This window comes from Physella acuta, unplaced genomic scaffold (genome assembly GCF_028476545.2).
Source record: "Physella acuta isolate Inbredline_101_S28 unplaced genomic scaffold, ASM2847654v3 ptg001752l, whole genome shotgun sequence".
Taxonomy (NCBI): Eukaryota; Metazoa; Mollusca; class Gastropoda; family Physidae; genus Physella; species Physella acuta.
The window spans coordinates 273,419-292,770 of record NW_026733262.1 but is presented as its reverse complement, the minus strand read 5'-3'; the positions used below and the strand labels follow the sequence as shown (position 1 = coordinate 292,770).

At 38.6% G+C, this 19,352-nt stretch overlaps 1 protein-coding gene across 1 annotated transcript in view; it reads right to left on the bottom strand.

Moving 5' to 3' along the window:
* LOC131930290 (uncharacterized) overlaps window positions 1-19,352 on the bottom strand; it is a 99,948-nt gene that overhangs the window by 17,033 nt on the left and 63,563 nt on the right. The window lies entirely within an intron of this gene.

Below are 19,352 nucleotides of genomic sequence, written 5' to 3'. Positions count from 1 at the left end.
TAATGATTGGTCTTTCGCGTCGGCGGAGTACACAAGGAGACGAAGAAATCCCAATTTGGTGTTGAACTTTTGTGATGGATGTTGTGTTTTGAAAGAGAAAAAAGTCTATGGAAGTAGGGGACAGAGAGGCACCAGTTGGTGCTAGTTAACAGGTGGTTTATTCTGTGGCGGGAACTCAGAGTTAGATAGTCGGAGAGATATTGGTGTCAAAGTCTAGATTTAGGTGAAACTTGATTCACTTAAATTTTTTGCAATGTTTTTAGGTTTATGTTAAAAATATTTTAGTTAAATTTCTTGCAAAGTTTAGAAGAGAACGATATTCGTTTACTTGTACTGAACCGATTTAAAAAAAAAAAAACTTGACGCATTGCTCAAGTTCTTTTGTCAAGGCAATGCGACATGATTTTTGACATAATTACATTTTTAATCGATCAAAATTTTAATAAAAGATTGCAAATTAGAGTATTAATTGTATCTTTAAATAGTTGCTGTAGTTTTAAATCTTGCCATTGTTTTATAAAGCAAATTTTTTAAAAGTATATTTTAAAGTTTGTAAGGAAAAGGCAGTTTATATTAATACACTAAAAAGAAGAAATAAAACAGAATATTTATATAAAATCCGATAATGCTGTTTTATTTTTATGACTATTAAAAAAGGTGTGTGGCGCTCGGAGAAAATTTAGAAAAGGTATTCCGTTGAAAATAAATCTCTTTCGTTTAGCCTTATTTGAGCACCGACCTGGCCATATGTTACCATACGTATGTAAGTCAATTTTCAGTGATTTACTTTGAACGGTAGTATTAAAGTAAAGTTCCCTTTTCGAACCTGACGGTCAATGGGGAAAGCGAAATAAAGTTTTCCTGCGACCTCGGCATATGAAGGGATAGTGTGGTCAGCACTATGCCCATCCGCCTTTACTTTCCCTAACGTGAGGTAGGTACCCATCAGAGCTAGTACAGTACCGTGTATGTGGCCGTTTTTTGGCCCTATTTATATTAAGAGATACGCCTACCAATTTCCAAATAATTTTCAATACACAACACAGACCCACGTTTTCTATTTATAGTTATAAAAATAGTTGTACATTATTATATTTAAAGAAAATAGGTTTATTTTCTTCTGTCATTCATACATATACAAAAGCTAGATATAACAAAACATTTGTATATTGCATATGTTTGTAATTTTCTACAATTGAAAGTTTGCTGTGCAACTTCGGTGACGTGTCGATACGAAGCGGACACTAAAAGCGGATCCATTTGATTCGAGTAAGAAAAATTGTTTCCCTGACGTCCGCACGGAGCTGATGGCTGGTGATTGCAGTCGCCCTTATCTCCACACGGCCCCAGGTCGTTAAAAAGGGATCGAAGCGTCGCCAAGATCTTGGCCGCGATATCTTGGGGGTGGGGATGGGGGTGGGGGGGGGGGGGTTAATGGTGTTGAACAGACGGAGAAGGTGGTATTTGACTTTGGCAGTGACCTTTTTTAACTTTGAACAAAACAATGGCTCCTTTATTTCCCAGGAAAAAATAATAATAGCGCCATTGTCCTGTAAAAGAGAGACATTTTTTTTTCTACTGACATTACCATCACGTCATTTTTCCCTCGAACGAAACAATGTCGCATTTTACCCGCGACAAAACTGACGTTATTAAATGTGTTATGTTTCCTAAAGCAGGCGTACAGCTTGCTTATTATGTTAATGAGCCCAGCGCGATTTCACAAATGTCAATAATGTCTTTTATATGCTAATTAATTCAATGCGTGCTATAAAGGCTAGCCTAATTGAGTTTGGCCGGTCGATTTTAAGGTGATGTCATATTTTTTTCGAAGTAAATAACAGAATAGATATTACAATTTTGAACGAAATTCGATATTATATTTCTAAATTTGCAGGATGGCAAAATTATTTTATTTATTAAAAAAAAAAACAAGGCAACTTTTTGGCCTTAAATGAACTCGATGGCACTTTCTTTCTGTAAAAAAGAATGGACGTTTAATGAACCAACTGGTGGAACTGAGGTAATGTCTGTAGGGAGGAACAAGGTGGAACTGAGGTAATGTCTTTAGGAGGGACCAAAATGGAACTGAGGTAATGTCTTTAGGAGGGAACAAGATGGAACTGAGGTAATGTCTGTAGGGGGAACAAGATGGAACTGAGGTAATGTCTTTAGGAGGGAACAAGATGGAACTGAGGTAATGTCTTTAGGAGGGAACCAGATGGAACTGAGGTAATGTCTTTAGGAGGGAACAAGATGGAACTGAGGTAATGTCTTTAGGAGGGAACAAGATGGAACTGAGGTAATGTCTTTAGGAGGGAACAAGATGGAACTGAGGTAATGTCTTTAGGAGGGAACAAGATGGAACTGAGGTAATGTCTTTAGGAGGGAACAAGATGGAACTGAGGTAATGACTTTAGGAGGGAACAAGATGGAACTGAGGTCATGTCTTTAGGAGGGAACACGGTGGAACTGAGGTAATGTCTTTAGGAGGGAACACGGTGGAACTGAGGTAATGTCTTTAGGAGGGAACAAGATGGAACTGAGGTAATGTCTTTAGGAAGGAACAAGATGCAAGAAGAAAAAGACTCCAGTCTTCCTTGATCTCAGGTAATGTCTGTAGTTAGGTTGGGGGGGGGGAGGAGAAAATAGCCGCTGTCGCCGAAAATGACAGGAAATCTGGCCCGCCCACGGAGGGGATCCGTGTGGAGTTGGAACCAGTCATGCGAGATATTGCCTGCATGCTGCATGGCTCAAGGTGCTGAACTCGTCTCGGAGAGCCGTTGCCATGACAACCAGCAATAGAAGGGATTAGGGGGTAATTTAGTTGAGGTTTTTTTTATTTCGCGACAGCAGTGTGAGTTAATGTGTCGGATAAAAGAAATTAGTGTCTTTGAGAAAAATTTGAGATCCATTATCAACCTCTGAACCGTTTTTCTTTCTTTTAATGTATGTCATGCAGTGTAGAGAGAGACAGAAGAAGGGAAGTTTTAAAAAATATATGATTTTAACATTTTTAAAAAATATATAATTTTAACAGATAATTTCATTTCTGAATAATGTTCCACACAGGAGCAAAGAATAGCTCTGCTTAATAATGGTACCTTGTTTTTGCACACCTTTATGAATGGTAATAAACCGGGAGTGATCTCCCCTAAACTTTCTCGAATATTCTTATATAAAATAACAGGGTATGGGAACTCGGGCTATAGACATGATTTTTAATCCATTTTAAATACTTAAAGTTTTAAAAATAGAATTAAATCTCGTAGACAAAAGAATTGCACACCAAGTGAACGCCAAATAAAAAAGTGCATAATAGTGCGCAATATTATTGTACTTTAAAAATTTACATTCGTTTTTTGAAAAATCGGAAGTAGCGTAAATTACTACTTCCGGTCAACGGAAATTACTCAAAATGTAACAGAAGGTAGAGAATTAGATATTTTTCTTACATCTGAAATTTCATTTATCTATCTGAAATAGTACTCAAGTGATAGGCTTTTGAAAAATTCAAAGTAGGTTTAGTACCACTTCCGGTTATCGGAAATCGCTCAAAAGTTGATACGGATCTACGATTTTGATAAAATACTTATATATGAAATTTCATCAACCTAGCTGTAACTGTACTCAAGTTATGGTGTTTACACACGGACACACACAGACAGACAGACACACACACAGAGAGACATAAGGACAAGATTGCAAAATTATGTTTTTCCGTATCAGTGAGGTGTAAAACGTCGAGATTTGTAAAAATCTCGATTTTTTTCTTTTTGCACGATTAAAAGACTTTCTCTATACTTCGTATATACGAGAAAGTAAAAATTGCATTTAACACAAAAAATGAGTTGTTTCTTATAAAAGCTGACTGATTCATAATTAGTTTTTTTTCAGCATACGCAATCAAAACAAAGCGTATTATTTACCTATCAAAAATTACATGAACATATGTGTTAGTGTGAAGTTCAGGACTGTTAGTAAGGGAAGTTATTTTCTTGTTTTAAAAACAACAATACACGAACCCGTTTGGCAATATACAGGAGATATAAATTTACTTTTATAAATGTTGTGTAGAGGTAAATACAGTGTCTTCGTAGTGTCGGGTTTAATGTATGATATTGGTTCAATACTGGAGTCTTTGTTGGGAGAAAAATGGTCGTGGGAGGAATAGAAAAGGTGGTGATGATGTAGTAGAGACGAATACATGGTTGGGTTATAAAAACATAGGGTTGGGATATAAAAACATAGGGTTGGGATATAAAAACATAGGGTTGGGATATAAAAACATAGGGTTGGGATATAAAAACATAGGGTTGGGTTATAAAAACATAGGGTTGGGATATAAAAACATAGGGTTGGGATGTAGAAAAGCAAAGGGTTGGGATATAAAAACATAGGGTTGGGATATAAAAACATAGGGTTGGGTTATAAAAACATAGGGTTGGGTTATAAAAACATAGGGTTGGGATATAAAAACATGGGATTGGGTTATAAAAACATAGGGTTGGGATATAAAAACATAGGGTTGGGTTATAAAAACATAGGGTTGGGATATAAAAACATAGGGTTGGGATATAAAAACGTAGGGTTGGGATATAAAAACATAGGGTTGGGATATAAAAACATAGGGTTGGGTTATAAAAACATAGGGTTGGGTTATAAAAACATAGGGTTGGGATATAAAAACATGGGATTGGGTTATAAAAACATAGGGTTGGGTTATAAAAACATAGGGTTGGGATATAAAAACATAGGGTTGGGATATAAAAACATAGGGTTGGGTTATAAAAACAAAGGGTTGGGATATAAAAACATAGGGTTGGGATATAAAAACGTAGGGTTGGGATATAAAAACATAGGGTTGGGATATAAAAACATAGGGTTGGTTTATAAAAACATAGGGTTGGGATAAAAAAACATAAGGTTGGGATATAAAAACATAGGGTTTGGGTATAGACAAACACGGGGTTAGGATATAGAGAAGCGGAGGTTTGGGAGAAATACAAAGGTTTGGGATAGAGACCAACATACGGTTTGTTATAGATAGAGTTCAAATATTAACAAAGACGGCCGGGAACTTTTGGATAATTAACTTTAACTCCAGTTACACACAAGCTACGGTGAAGTAACCTAACTTAAGTGTACGGTGAAGTAACCTAACACAAATCTACGGTGAAGTAACCTAACACAAATCTACGGTGAAGTAACCTAACACAAGTCTACGTTAAAGTAAGCTAACACAGGTCTACGGTGAAGTAACCTAACACAAGTCTACGGTGAAGTAACGTAACACACGTCTACGGTGAAGTAACCTAACACAAGTCTATTGAAAGTTGGACAGGTCAAGGGTCAGCACTGTGTAACAGAGTGGGGCAATTATCGGCTGAATCGGATCAAGTGATTGACTTCCTTTTTTGGCTGGAGTGGGGGAGTATCGTTCTCATGGTGGGGGTGGGGGAGTATCGTTCTCATGGTGGGGGAGTATCGTTATCTTGGTGGGGGAGTATCGTTCTCTTGGTGAGGTGAGGATCGTCCATCTCATGTGTTGGGGTGGGGAGTGTCCTCTATCTCATGGGGTGGGGAGGGGAGTATCGTCCACCATATGGGGTGGGGGAGTATTGCCCACCCCAAGGGCTGGGGGAGTATTGCCCACCTCCCCTGGCTTTGAGAAGTTTGAACCAGACAATGGACATTGTTTGGTCTTACTAAGGACGAATGCTGATAGGGCAAAGGTTACCCCCCTTGGGGACGGTTAGTGCGTGTTCCTGAAGTCTTTACTCTCAAATCAATAAGGGCGGGTAGGGTGGGGGTGGGGGGTCATTTTCATTTTAGTACAGCACAGCCCATGGCTAAGAAGAAACTTAATTTTTTGTTTAAGTTCAGGGATCTAATAGCAACGTATATTTGAAACTAATAAGTAGGAAAAAAGATGTTTATCGAATTAAACATATTTGAGTAAATTATAAAATATATAACTGTGTTTTTAAGAAAAATGTCGGCTTGTTTGCGCATGCGTTAATGACCTTCTTATTCTAAAATTTAACAAAACAACAACAGGTTAGTTAAACCATCCACCAGTAGCGTACGCAGGGGGGGGGGGGGGGGAGCAGGGGAGCGGCCGCTCCCCCTCTGGCCATTTTCAGCAAAGTGGCGCCTTTTTGGAAACTTTTTAAACTCACAGTTTTAAACAATGATATTTGTTAAAAAATATTTCTTTTCATGCAGCAATTAAGCATTATTGTACTAGTCTAGTAGTGTCTACGTTTACAGCACGTATTAACAGCTGCATCAGTTCGCCATTCTAAAAATAACCATTACGATGCATTGCAATGTTCAAAAAACCTCTACGGTAGTACCACTTGGCAAAAGGGTTGTTAAGTTTAAGGCAACTGTATAATGTATTTGGTTACGAATAATTGAATTAGAAAATGTTATACATATAACTTCACACATAATTACTTTATATATACAGTTTGAATCGTGTGATTAATTTAAAAAATTACATTCAGAAACAGTTTGGGCGATAGTGATTACGATTAAAAATTATATAAAACAGTTACAACCCCCCCCCCCCCCCTCCCCCATGGACCCCTCTGTAAAAAATATTGTCATAATACCACTGCTACTTATTTAAATCTATTTCTGTAATACATATTTGTGTAATATATATTTGTGTAATATATATGTATGTTTAGAACAGTCATCTAAAACTGACGCTATGTTCACTCTGAGTTGGTTATTCCCCCCCCCCCCCACCTCACCACAATTGTGTAGAGCGACATTAATGTCACACCTAGGTATACACTGGGTTGGATAATTGACCTAAAGTGAACGGACAGTGGTGCATGAAGCTGAACCCATCCCTCCCCCCAACCTACCCCGAACTGATCTGTTAAGTACATGTAGAGAACGCGTAATGATGTGCCATAGTACCATGCCGACAGAAAATTAGCTTTTTAAACGTAAAACTCTGTGAATATTGTTTTTGAAATTACCAGTAAAAAGGTGTGTAATCAATACAGTGATCTAACCCATACCTATCACTATGTTAAAAAAAATTATCTTTAAAGAACACAAAGAAGCAGTAGTTAATTAAAATATATATGAACTGAACTGAAAGACCGTTATTTAGTTATATGTAGGCTGTTACTCCGAACGTTTTTCTATTACATATCGAAAAGCGTGCTTTTATACCAACTCTGATTTTAAAAACTTTAATTATGCTGTAATAGTTTACCATTTATGATGACGATATATTGAATTCTCATTACAGACAAAAACATTTTGTAAACACGAATAGTCTTAAACAATTTCATTATATTCTAAAGTAATTATTTATTTGTTTTGAAATTTATAATTAAATGTGTAGATATATACATATTTATATTAAGAGAGTGATTATTTCCCCTATTTCCCTTGTCTTAAATAATTTCCCAGGAATTATTATGTAAGAAATTTTGTTTACAAGAATTACAAAACAGATTGTGTTACGTTCATTGTTTTTGGTTGCAGTATATATATATATATATATATATATATATATATATATATATATATATATATATATATATATTGTTTAGATTGATACAATTTTTGTTTTGTCGGCCAACATTGTGTGTTTTTTCTTATTTCTTCAGAGTGCTACTTTCAATTTATTTTACATCATAGAGAATTAATGACATACAGCTATATATATATATATATATATATATATATATATATATATATATATATATATATATATATATATATATAATACACTTATATAGAACGTGTAAAAAATTCGACGCCTTTTTTGCTCTTTTCGCTCCCCCTACAACGAAAACCTGGATACGCCTCTGCCATCCACCCTCCATCAGGATACATATAATCTTACCTCGGTGTTAGTAAAATCAGCTCTACTGAGAACTCCCCACCCACCAATGCTCTCCGTATGTGACAACACAATCTTCTTTAAACCTCTTTTCCCGGAATGCCTGTATCTCCCCCTGTCATAACTTGTGTGCTATTGAGTCCTATATTAAATCCACCATACTCTCGGTCTTATTTCTAGTTTACTTTGATACGTAAAAATAGATTTGTCTAACAAAATGGTTAACAAAACTAGGTGAAAAATCTAAACGCTAAAAGGTTGGGTTAAAGTAGTTTAGTGATGCATCTAGATGCCAAGTTAAAAAAAAAACAGTTATAACATCTTAAGAACATAGTTGAAAATAGTTGAACCATCTAATAATTGTTTAACTTAAAATAGTTGAAAGATCTAGCTTAAATATTTAACATACAAACGTTAAAATATCGAAATAAAATGTTTAAGGCAAAAAAAGTTAAAACGTGGAAAAAAAAATGTTTAGCTTCAAATAGTTAAAACATCTAGCTAAAATATTTAAAGTACTTACGTTAAAACATCGAAATTAATTTTTAAAAATTAAAACCTGGAAATAAAAGGTTTAATTCAAAAATGTTTAAACGTGCAAAAAAATGTTTAGCTTCCAATAGTTGTATCTAACAAAAAGTCAACTCACAAGTCATCTAATGATGAATACATCTATACATATATTTTATAAAATACATAACCGTGTAGTTATTCGACTAGCTCAACACATAACATTGAAGCTTGAAGTCTCTCTATCCATTTTGCAAATAAGCGGAGTGTCATTCACGTATACAATACCTGGTGTTATACAACCTAAAAAAAGGATTTCTCAACAATCCAAACTTGATATTACACGTAACTACAATCATATAGAAACTCTTTAATCAAATTACATTTCCATAAAGCTGTATTAAGACTACGAGGATCTGTTGGTTTATACAGCGAAACGTGTAATCTTTTATATTAAAAATATTTATATGACGTGTATGGGATGAAGCGTACAGTAAGCGACCCCAGAAATATTGTGATTTGCATAATTGGACGTCTGTATGTGGTTGAAATGAAATGAAACGCAAACACACACACATGCTCGCTTCAACCCTACATTTTCATACACATAGTCAGTTCATATTGGTCGCCACATATGCACACACACACTCACATACACACACTCACACACTCACTCAATCACACACTCATTCACTCACTCATTCACTCACACATACACACACTCACATACACGCACACACACCAGTGTTTCTTTCAGAGTATGTATTATCTACAAGGGGTGGGGGCACTTGAATCTGTGGGGGGGGGGTGCGGTCTAAATACTCTGAGGTGAGGGCGTCGGACAAGGGTAAAGGTATATATTGTCTTTATAAATTCTTTTTCATTCAGGGATGGGGGCGGTGCCTACTCCACATTTGCCTAGAAGACCATTTCTCCAGATCTTCACGCACAAACACTATCCCCCCCCCACTCAAATCTACACACACACACACACACACACACAAACACACGCAAACACACTCTGCCCCCACCCCCCTAAGCTGCCCACCCCGCCGTCTGGGCATCAGATCAATACAAATACACCTTGATTGATTTGAGAGCTGTGAAGACAAATTTGAGATTTTAAAATAGCCATTTGTGAACATAGATCTCAGTTGACACGGGTCACGCGACCCACCCCACAGCCATCCCCACCCCCACCCAGCTTAACGAAGTGGGAGGGGGACAGGGGGCGTAACTGGCTTTATTGATTCCCCTCCCTCCCCCCCACCCACTTGCAATACCAAGGTCACTGGTGACCAGATGCACGTGGGATGAATGGGGTGAGCACATGGAATCGATACTCATTTCGGCGTAAGAATTCAGTTAGATGTAGATGGAATCGATACTGCACATTTCGGAGTTTGAATTCAGTTGGAGGCGTAGATGGAATCGATACTGCACATTTCGACGTACGAATTCATTTGAAGGTGTAGATAGAATCGATACTGCACGTTTATGCGTATGAATCGATACTGCACGTTTATGCGTACGAATTCATTTGGGAGTGTATATGGAATCGATACTGCACGTTTATGCGTATTGATTCAGATGGGAGTGTATATGGAATCGATACTGTACATTTCGACGTAAGAATTCAAGCGTCGTATGCGTTCTGGCCGACAAGACACCTTGTCGATGTTGAGATAAAAAAGTTTAACAATAACACTTGACGTGGTCTTGACGTCCTGCTCGATTAGCCATACCCACACAAAGAAACTTTTAAACATAAGAAAAGTTGTCAGACATAAATAATTTCTAGTAATCGATTACTGCATAGGATGTGCGACAGCCCGTATGGTGAAAATCTTAATTTAAGTTTATTAACTTTTTGTGATTAATTTTTTTTTTTTTTAATTTGAGTATTGTCACAGCCCTTTTGTATGACTGGGTTCATGGCACGAGCTGAAGGCAAATACAAACCACATTATTGGTGATTTTACAGTTTTTACTTTCTCGTATATGCGAAGTATAGAGAAAGTATTGTAATCGTGCAAAACGAAAAAATCGAGATTTTTACAAATCTCGACGTTTTACACCTCACTGATACGGAAAAACATAATTTTGCAATCTTGTCCGTATGTCTGTGTGTGTGTGTGTGTGTGTGTGTGTGTGTGTGTGTGCGTGTGTGTGTGTGTGTGTAAACACGATAACTTGAGTACCGTTACAGCTAGGTTGATGAAATTTCATATATAAGTATTTTATCAAAATCGTAGATCCGTATCAACTTTTGAGCGAATTCCGGTAACCGGAAGTGGTACTTTTTCTACTTTGAATTTTTCAAAAGCCTATAACTTGAGTACTAATTCAGATAGATAAATGAAATTTGATATATAAGTAAAAGATCTAATTCTCTACCTTCTGTCAAATTTTAAGTAATTTCCGTTGACCGGAAGTACTTATTTAAGCTATTTCCGATTTCTCAAAAAAAAACGCATGTAAATTTATAAAGTACTAATAATATTGCGCACTATTATGCACATCTTTATTTAGCGTTCACTTGGTGTGCATTTCTTTTTTCTACGAGATTATATTCTATTTTTAAAAATTTGAGTATTTAAAAATGGATTAAAAATTATGTCTAGAAGTCTATATCCCGAGTTGTTATATTAGAATATTCGAGAAAGTTTAGGGGAGATCACTCCCGGTTTATTTAATTGATATCTGATATATAGCAGCTACACTACTAGAACCACGACTTTCAGTTTCGTCATCTCCTCGCGCTCTATCTACCTCTCTCTGCTTCCTTTCCTTGGCGCACACCCATCCTATATTTTATATTCATATCGCCTTTTTAAGATACATACTCGAAACATACATTCATCTACATTTAACTGTTACAAGTATGTTATAAAATATTACACTTCAATATTAGAGAATGTCCCAACACTCACGTGCGTATTAATTCTATCCCCAGTTTTTTTTGTTTTCGAGATTCAAACACTGTTGTGTTTTGAATCCACCAAGATATGACTAAACATTTCGTGGCTATATCTCTTGCCATTTTTAATTTCAACAAGTGATTAATTTAGAAATGTTAAGGTAAACAAAACGTGAAATAATTGTAAACATTTTCGAAAAGTGGAGTTAAAACAGACTGGTGTTTGCATTGTTGCCGTCTTGCTGCATATAGCACGTGGAAATGTGAAACAAAGAAATCGATTAATTTTACTTTTTATTCCTCCTCTAAAGTTCGTTTCTCAGCTCATCACAATGAGGCTGACATCTCAATAGTTTTAAATTCAATCAATGCGATCAATTTCTTAGTTCAAATTTCAAGCGGATAGAAAAAAAAACAACAATAAAAAGCACATTCAATAGTAAAAAAGTAGTTTTTTTTTCTTTTTTTCTACTTTAAAATACCAAACGCAGGAATATCTACGCAGAGATTTTCAGATTCACGTTTTAATACCATGTTAATATTTTGGTGGTTTTTTTAATTTATTTTTTAAATTTTTATTTTATGAACATGATTTATTCACAATTTCCATTTTAAACCGTACAATTGAGAAAAATATTCTTGCTTTTAAAATCACCACTGATAATTAGGATCACTAAATTTGTATTTTTTAGTTATTAATTATGTTCTTCAATGCTAATGGAAAATAAAGTTAATTTTGAAAATTCTATGGACAAAAGAGAGAATTGCGAATTTGAAAATTTGAATTTGGTTATTGCAACCGTTTCAGTTATAGGCAATAAAAACCAAATTAGAACCGTTTAGCATAAGTAACTCCGCAATACCAAAGTTTACATATGACTCAATGTTAACATTTGAAACATGCAATTGAAAGTTTGGGTATGGCTTAGATTTAACCTTTGAGTTAATGTTCAGTTTAGCGTCACGGTGCTAATTTATATTTTAAAGGTATAGCCTTAGATTTGGAGTAAGAGGTAGGGCTACATCTCCCCACACACCAACCTCCCAAAACCTCCCCACTCACCACCTTCCCAAAACCTCCCCACACACCAAACTCCCAAAGCCTCCCCACTCACCAACCTCCCAAAGCCTCCCCACTCACCAACCTCCCAAAACCTCCCCACTCACCACCCTCCCCAACACCTCCCCACTCATCAACCTCCCAAAACCTCCCCACTCACCAACCTCCCAAAACCTCCCCACTCACCAACCTCCCAAAACCTCCCCACACAACACCCTCCCCTTTTAAAAATAAAACAAAACAGTACGAAATAAAACTATGCGTCTAAATTTTATAAGCCCAATGTATTAAATAAGATGTACCATATATCTTTTTAATACATTGTTGATTGTGTGTGGGCCAGTGTGGGAGGTGTGTATGTATGTGTGTGTGTGTGTGTATGTGTGTGTGTATGTGTGTGTGTGTGTGTGCTGTAACATAAGAATGAAGCTCACCATGACCAGACCGCGTCAATACCAGTTAAGCTAGAGTTATCCTCCATTGTGTCCGGGAAGCAGATTATGTCCCTTTGATTATCTCCACTTGCCCATAGCAGAGGCTTAGTAAATTGTTGTCTAAATGCAGGAAAAATGTTGGTGTATATTTAACGGGGATCGGGAACGTATCTCTTGTGTCATTCTAAAACGTTGATTAGAATATAGGGCTCTTAGGGTTCTAGCAAAAATAAAACGTTGCTAGGACAACAGTGATACGTCGCTTTGTGTTTGTTTTTCAGCTTTATCAAAATAAGTTTCGGGAATGAGAATCACGTCAGGGATGGGGTAAGGGTGGGAGTTAGGGTCAGGGTTACGGTAGGGTCATGGTTAGGGTCAGGGTTAATGTTAACTATAGGGTCAATGTTACGGTCAATGTTAGGGTTAATATTAAGGTCAGGGTTAGGGTCAGGGTAAGGGTCAGGGTCACGGTCGGGGTCAGGGCTAGGGTCAGGGTTAGGGTCAGAATTAAAAAGAACGTAAAGGAATATCGATATTGTTCTCTCTACTTTCTCGGATACGCTACACGGGGAGTAATTTATTCGTGTAAAAATTCGAAATCGACATTGTACAGCTTCCTTGATAAGAAAAACCTAGTTTTTGCAATCTTGTGTTTATGTATGTCTCTGTGTCTGTGTGTGTAATAAACGGGGTACCATTTAATTAGGTGGATCAAATTTCAGATATAAGTTTTAGATCTAATAAATAGGTTTATTAAAACTTGTTCGATTTACGGTAACAGGAAGTAGTACTTTACTGCATTTCCGGTTTCAAAAATCTTCAGAATTCGATAATTTCATTTCCTTTTCTCATAAAGCAGCACATTTTAAGGACTTTTTTTTTATTCTTTATGATTTGGTCATTAACATACCAACAATTTATATAGCCCGATTCCATTGAAAATATTATCCCAATCCCTACTGTTACATACGAATATAGAAGAACGATTAAGGGAGCTGACTCCCGTTGTATTTCTTGCCCGTAACACTGTTGTTGTTTGGATTTTCGATGTTTGTTCACGAACTATTGGATACTGATGTACCGGTGCTTGGTACCATATAACGGAAATGTGAAACTAGCCAGCAGTGTTTCTTCCAGACCTTTTTCTCCGGGGGGGGGGGGGCACTTGATATTTTCCAAATGTCGAAATTCCATGTCGTTCGGGGGGGGGGGGGCATGGAGCCCCCCGAAGAGATGCCTAGAAGAAACTCTGCTAACCAGCGTCATTATTTTAAGGTTAATTATCCAGCTGATTATTAGATCAACAGTAAATTAACTTAACGTATAATCCACAACGCAAATTATTATACTATCCACCAAACAGCAGACAATCCACCAACCAAACGTCACACAATCCACCAACCAAACGTCACACAATCCACCAACCAAACAGCTCACAACCAACCACACTATCCACCACCCTATCCACCACCCTATCCACCACCCTATCCACCACCCTATCCACCACCCTATCCACCACCCTATCCACCACCCTATCCACCACCCTATCCACCACCCTATCCACCACCCTATCCACCACCCTATCCACCACCCTATCCACCACCCTATCCACCACCCTATCCACCACCCTATCCACCACCCTATCCACCACCCTATCCACCACCCTATCCACCACCCGATCCACCACCCTATCCACCACCCTATCCACCACCCTATCCACCACCCTATCCACCACCCTATCCACCACCCTATCCACCACCCTATCCACCACCCTATCCACCACCCTATCCACCACCCTATCCACCACCCTATCCACCACCCTATCCACCACCCTATCCACCACCCTATCCACCACCTATCCACCACTCAGCTTGACCTTCCATCCACCAGACAAAGAATACGAATATTGATTGCGTCCCTTTCTACAGGCGGTGGGAATTTTTACATTCATAAATGTGTCTTTTATTTTCTGGAACTCTCTCTTACTCGTGTCTGCCAGGGTCTGAAAGAGGGGAGGGGGGGGGGGGAGGGGGGGCGGGGCGTGACTGAACAAGTGTCACGGAAGGAAGGGGATGGCGTGACTGTAGAGTATTGAGGAAAAAAGGAAATGACGTGACTGATTAGTATTAAGGAAGGAGAGGAATAGAAGAGATGGAGTACGTGATTGTTAAGTATAAAGGAAGTGAAGGAATGACTTGACTGTTAAGAATGAGGAAGTAAGGGAATGACAGGATTGTTAAGTATGAGGAAGTAAGGGAATGACCGGATTGTTAAGTATGAGGAAGTAAGGGAATGACCGGATTGTTAAGTATGAGGAAGTAAGGGAATGACCGGATTGTTAAGTATGAGGAAGTAAGGGAATGACCGGATTGTTAAGTATGAGGAAGTAAGGGAATGACCGGATTGTTCATGTGTAAAATGGAGTGAAGAGGGCGAGAATGTTTAAGTTTAAAGTAGGCGAGAAAATTAAGGAGGGTAAAGGAGGGAAGAGAATTGAGGAGTGAGAAAAAATTGAGGAGTGAAGAGAGTGTGACGTACAAGTTAAGGACACAACAGCTTTTATACAAAGACGAGGGACTGCCGAAATATGACGAAAAGGCAAGGGAAATAACATTCAAAATATAAAGACAATAGGGTTGGTAAGTAGGCCGCCAATCAGTTCTACGGCTCAATAAAACCTGCATGAGCCATAGAACTGGTTGGTGACCTACTTACCAGCCCTATTAGAGCAAGTCTTCCAAAGTTAAATGGGATTTGGGTGATGTCTACCTACATACAAAGGGATTCGGGGATAGTTTCTTAAATATAGAGATTGGGGATTGACTGCTCAAGTATATAAATACAGGATGATTTCCCAAGCACTTAGGGATTAGAGGAATGACTTCTCCAGATTACTGAAAAAAGGCAAGATAAAATTTGAAAAAGAATCGATTTTTAAAATATCGACCTACACGTGAGTGTTTGTTGCGATTTACAAGAAGACCGTGAAAAGTGTGCACGTTTTAAAAAATCGATACCATTTCTGTGCAATTTACTGCAATATTTATTAGAAATGTTTTTAACGACGTGAAATAGGGCATGTGAGTCTCTGGTCATGGGCGATGGTCTATGAATTCCCGATCTATTTGCGGTGCGATATATCCGGGTTATGATTTGGGAAATGTTAATGTTGAGGTATAAAGTAAGATCTGGGATTAGATTAAGAGGTCATAGCTAGGGATACGCGTTTGGAATACGGTAACAATTTTAGATAGGATTAAAGTTAAGATTATGTAAGGATGAGGGTAAAGCTACATAGGCCAAATGAAGTAGATTTAAATAACAGTGTATCGTGTAAGGTACTAATTAAAGCTGGGTGAACTCAGTGATGTTCTATGAAATCAAATTCGTGAAAAATATGGGTACGTAATAGTGTTTACTACCATTCGGCCACATCATCTTCCTATAACCTTAGAGACGCCAACAGCTTTCAACTCCAACGAAGCGTATGTCTCAAGCAGTTGTAAAACATTATACTCGGCGACAAAACGATTTCAACACTTCAACTCTCATCAGTAGAGATTGTTAAATTTTCAACCGCGGACCGAGAAATTATCGATCTAAAAACCATCTCGGCGTCTTTTGAAAACACGGGGAATTCCCCATTCGACAGCCGCTGAATGGTGTGTTTGGCTATCGTTACAGGAGGATTAATCATTGCATTAAAAGGGAATATTTGATGTTTGCATTCCGTTGGATGTCATCGTTTTCTCAACATAACGGCTGAGGTCAGTGTGTGCGGCGAAACAAGGGTGGGGGAGGGGAGGTCTTTGTCGTTAGTTCTCGCTCGAAGAATGAAACTGTTTGTATAGAAAAATTGACGGGTTTTTAATTAATTTTTTTTTTTTTTTAAAATGTGGGTAATGCGTGCTTTGTTGGGTCGTTTCGGGTCAGCGAGCGCGCGAACTTAATGATAATTAGATTTTAGATTATTCTTAGCATCAGAGTATGTATATGAATATGTATAGGTACATGTATATAGACCTGCATAGGTATATGAGTAGGAAAATATATAGAAATATTTATAGAAACACAAATGAAAGTGTATATGAACAAGTATATGAGAATGCATATGTACATGAACATGTATAGGAACATGTATATGAATATGTACAGGAACATGTACAGGAACATGTACAAGAACATGTACAGCAATATGTACAGGAACATGTACAGGAACATGTACATGAACAAGCATATGAATAAGTATAGGAACATGTACATGAACATTTTCAATACAGTTCCAGAGCACGGGAAAAACAGTAACAGAAACAGTCAGAGAAAAAAGTCAATAAAATGTGTTTGAGATTGTATGATCTAGCGCGTCAGTCAATGGGTTTTTTTTTTATAAAGGCAGTAGGGTTTACCGAAACTACAGGAATTTCATCTTCTCAATACAGTCTACTCTTTAAAACAAATGGTTGCATTTACTAGTATAATTGTGGTACGCAATTATATTGATTTATTCCTTTTTTCGATCATTGTACTTTGTATAGTTTTTGCAGTAACCTTCTCCATGTTTGTTTTCTCCGTCTACTATGTGCATTGTGTATTGAAGGCGTTTTGTGTCGATGTTAACATTTGTCCAGAGAGGGGTTCGTAGCCACATGCTAGATGTGGGTAGTGCATGTTGTTAAAAACTATTGTGCAGACAAAAGGATTAGTTTTATCAATTCGTTTTCAATAAAAATTTATTTTATAAGTTAGTGTCCAAAATAAGTGTCACAAATGGAGTGTCACAGCAGTAGTGACACTCCTCCTGTGACACTCCTCTCGCCAGCCACTGTGACCTGCTTGTTGTCACCAGTAAAGTCTCTCCCCCTCTAATACACCACCCGTCCTGGGTTGGTCCTTCAGGTCATTCTGTGTTATGCACGCGTACTCTATCGCTAGACCAGGCCGCTCCCACACCAAAGAAAACCCTCACCGCTCACCCACAATGCCCTTCCCCACTAAACCAGCCCAAAACGAAAGCTCTAGACACGCCATCTTCCTCTGACGACTAACACAATTTATCTCCAGCTAGTGCAGTTCATGCCAGTCGCCTCGTGAAGGAGCGGCGAGTATAACTATCTTTAATATATCCTATAGGGGGTGGGGGTGAGGGGGGGGGTGCCGCTAAAGGGATGAGGAATCGATTTTAATTTAAAGCCGTTGGGTCCTTGAAATCTTGGGTTAGCTGGGCGAGAGGGGGTGATACAGGTGATTGATGTGGGGCGGGGGGGGGGGGGGTGGTAAGTGTATGAGGTGGGAGGGGGTAGTCGGTGCATGAGGTGTGGGGGGGGGAGGTCGGTGCATGAGGTGTGGGGGGTGGTCGGTGTAGAAGGTGTGAGGGGTTAGTCGGTACATGAGATGTGAGGGGTTAGTTGGTTCATGAGGTGTGAGGGGGTAGTTGGTACATGAGGTGTGGGGGGGGGGGGTAGTTGGTGCGTGAGGGGTTAGTCGGTGGCCGGTGCAAGAGAAGAAAGGGGTGGACTGGGGTGGTAGTTGGTGCATGAGGGGTGTGGAGGTGACTGGTGACTGGTGCATAAGGTGTGTGATGAGTGTTGGTGTGGGAGGGTGGGGGGTGACTGGTGCATGAAATATCAGGGATGTCCGGTGCACGATGTATGAGGGAGTGACGTGGGCAGGTGAGGTGTCAGGTGGAACTTGAGATCTGAACAAAATATGGCCAGGGCAGTGACAGAGGCATCACGCGGTCAACTAAGACTATCACAAGAACATTCTCAGTGCAAATTCAACATAACTCGAGAGCCAAAGCCTACCCAGACAACCCGTGGACATTTCATGAGCTCTAAATTCAACAAACAGGTGCCATTCAAAAAGATCAACTAACAAGTTTTAACAAGTTTTAAAACCTGGTTTAAGAACCTATCACGTAATAAACACAGATCCACTCAACACATGGTTGACACAAATGTTGCACAGATCACGGCCTGCTAGTTAGTCCACCGTCCTACATACATCGTGCCCTGGCTATCAACGGCGACAGTACAGGCTGGTGGCCAACATGGATGACTGTCTGTCACGACAGACCAGCGTCAAACGTTTCGTGCTGGATGTCGGAACTAACAGGGAAGGACAGATATAAAAATGTCAGACTGGTGTATCTTTGTATGCCATCTTGATGGGGGATCCTTGGTTATTTGTTAAGTGAAGTAGATTTCACTTGTTTCTGTGACCTCGGCATATGAAGAGATAGTGTTGTGGGCACTATGCCCAGCCGCCTATACTTTTCCTAACGTGAGTTAGGTACCCATCAGAGCTGGGTGGACTCATGGACGGTCTGACTTGAACCCGGAATCAAACTCGAGACTTACGGGTTAGCAGTCCAGCTCTCTACCGCTAGACCACTTGTTCCATATCGTGATAGCAGCCACTGCATTAAATAAAGCAGGTTATGTTAGGTGACTAAATCCTGACTGGACGGGATAAATAAAATGTTAAAGCTTTTGTCTCAGATTTGTCAATCCTTTAATCCATTCAACAATTCACAGATTCGTTCGTCCATCA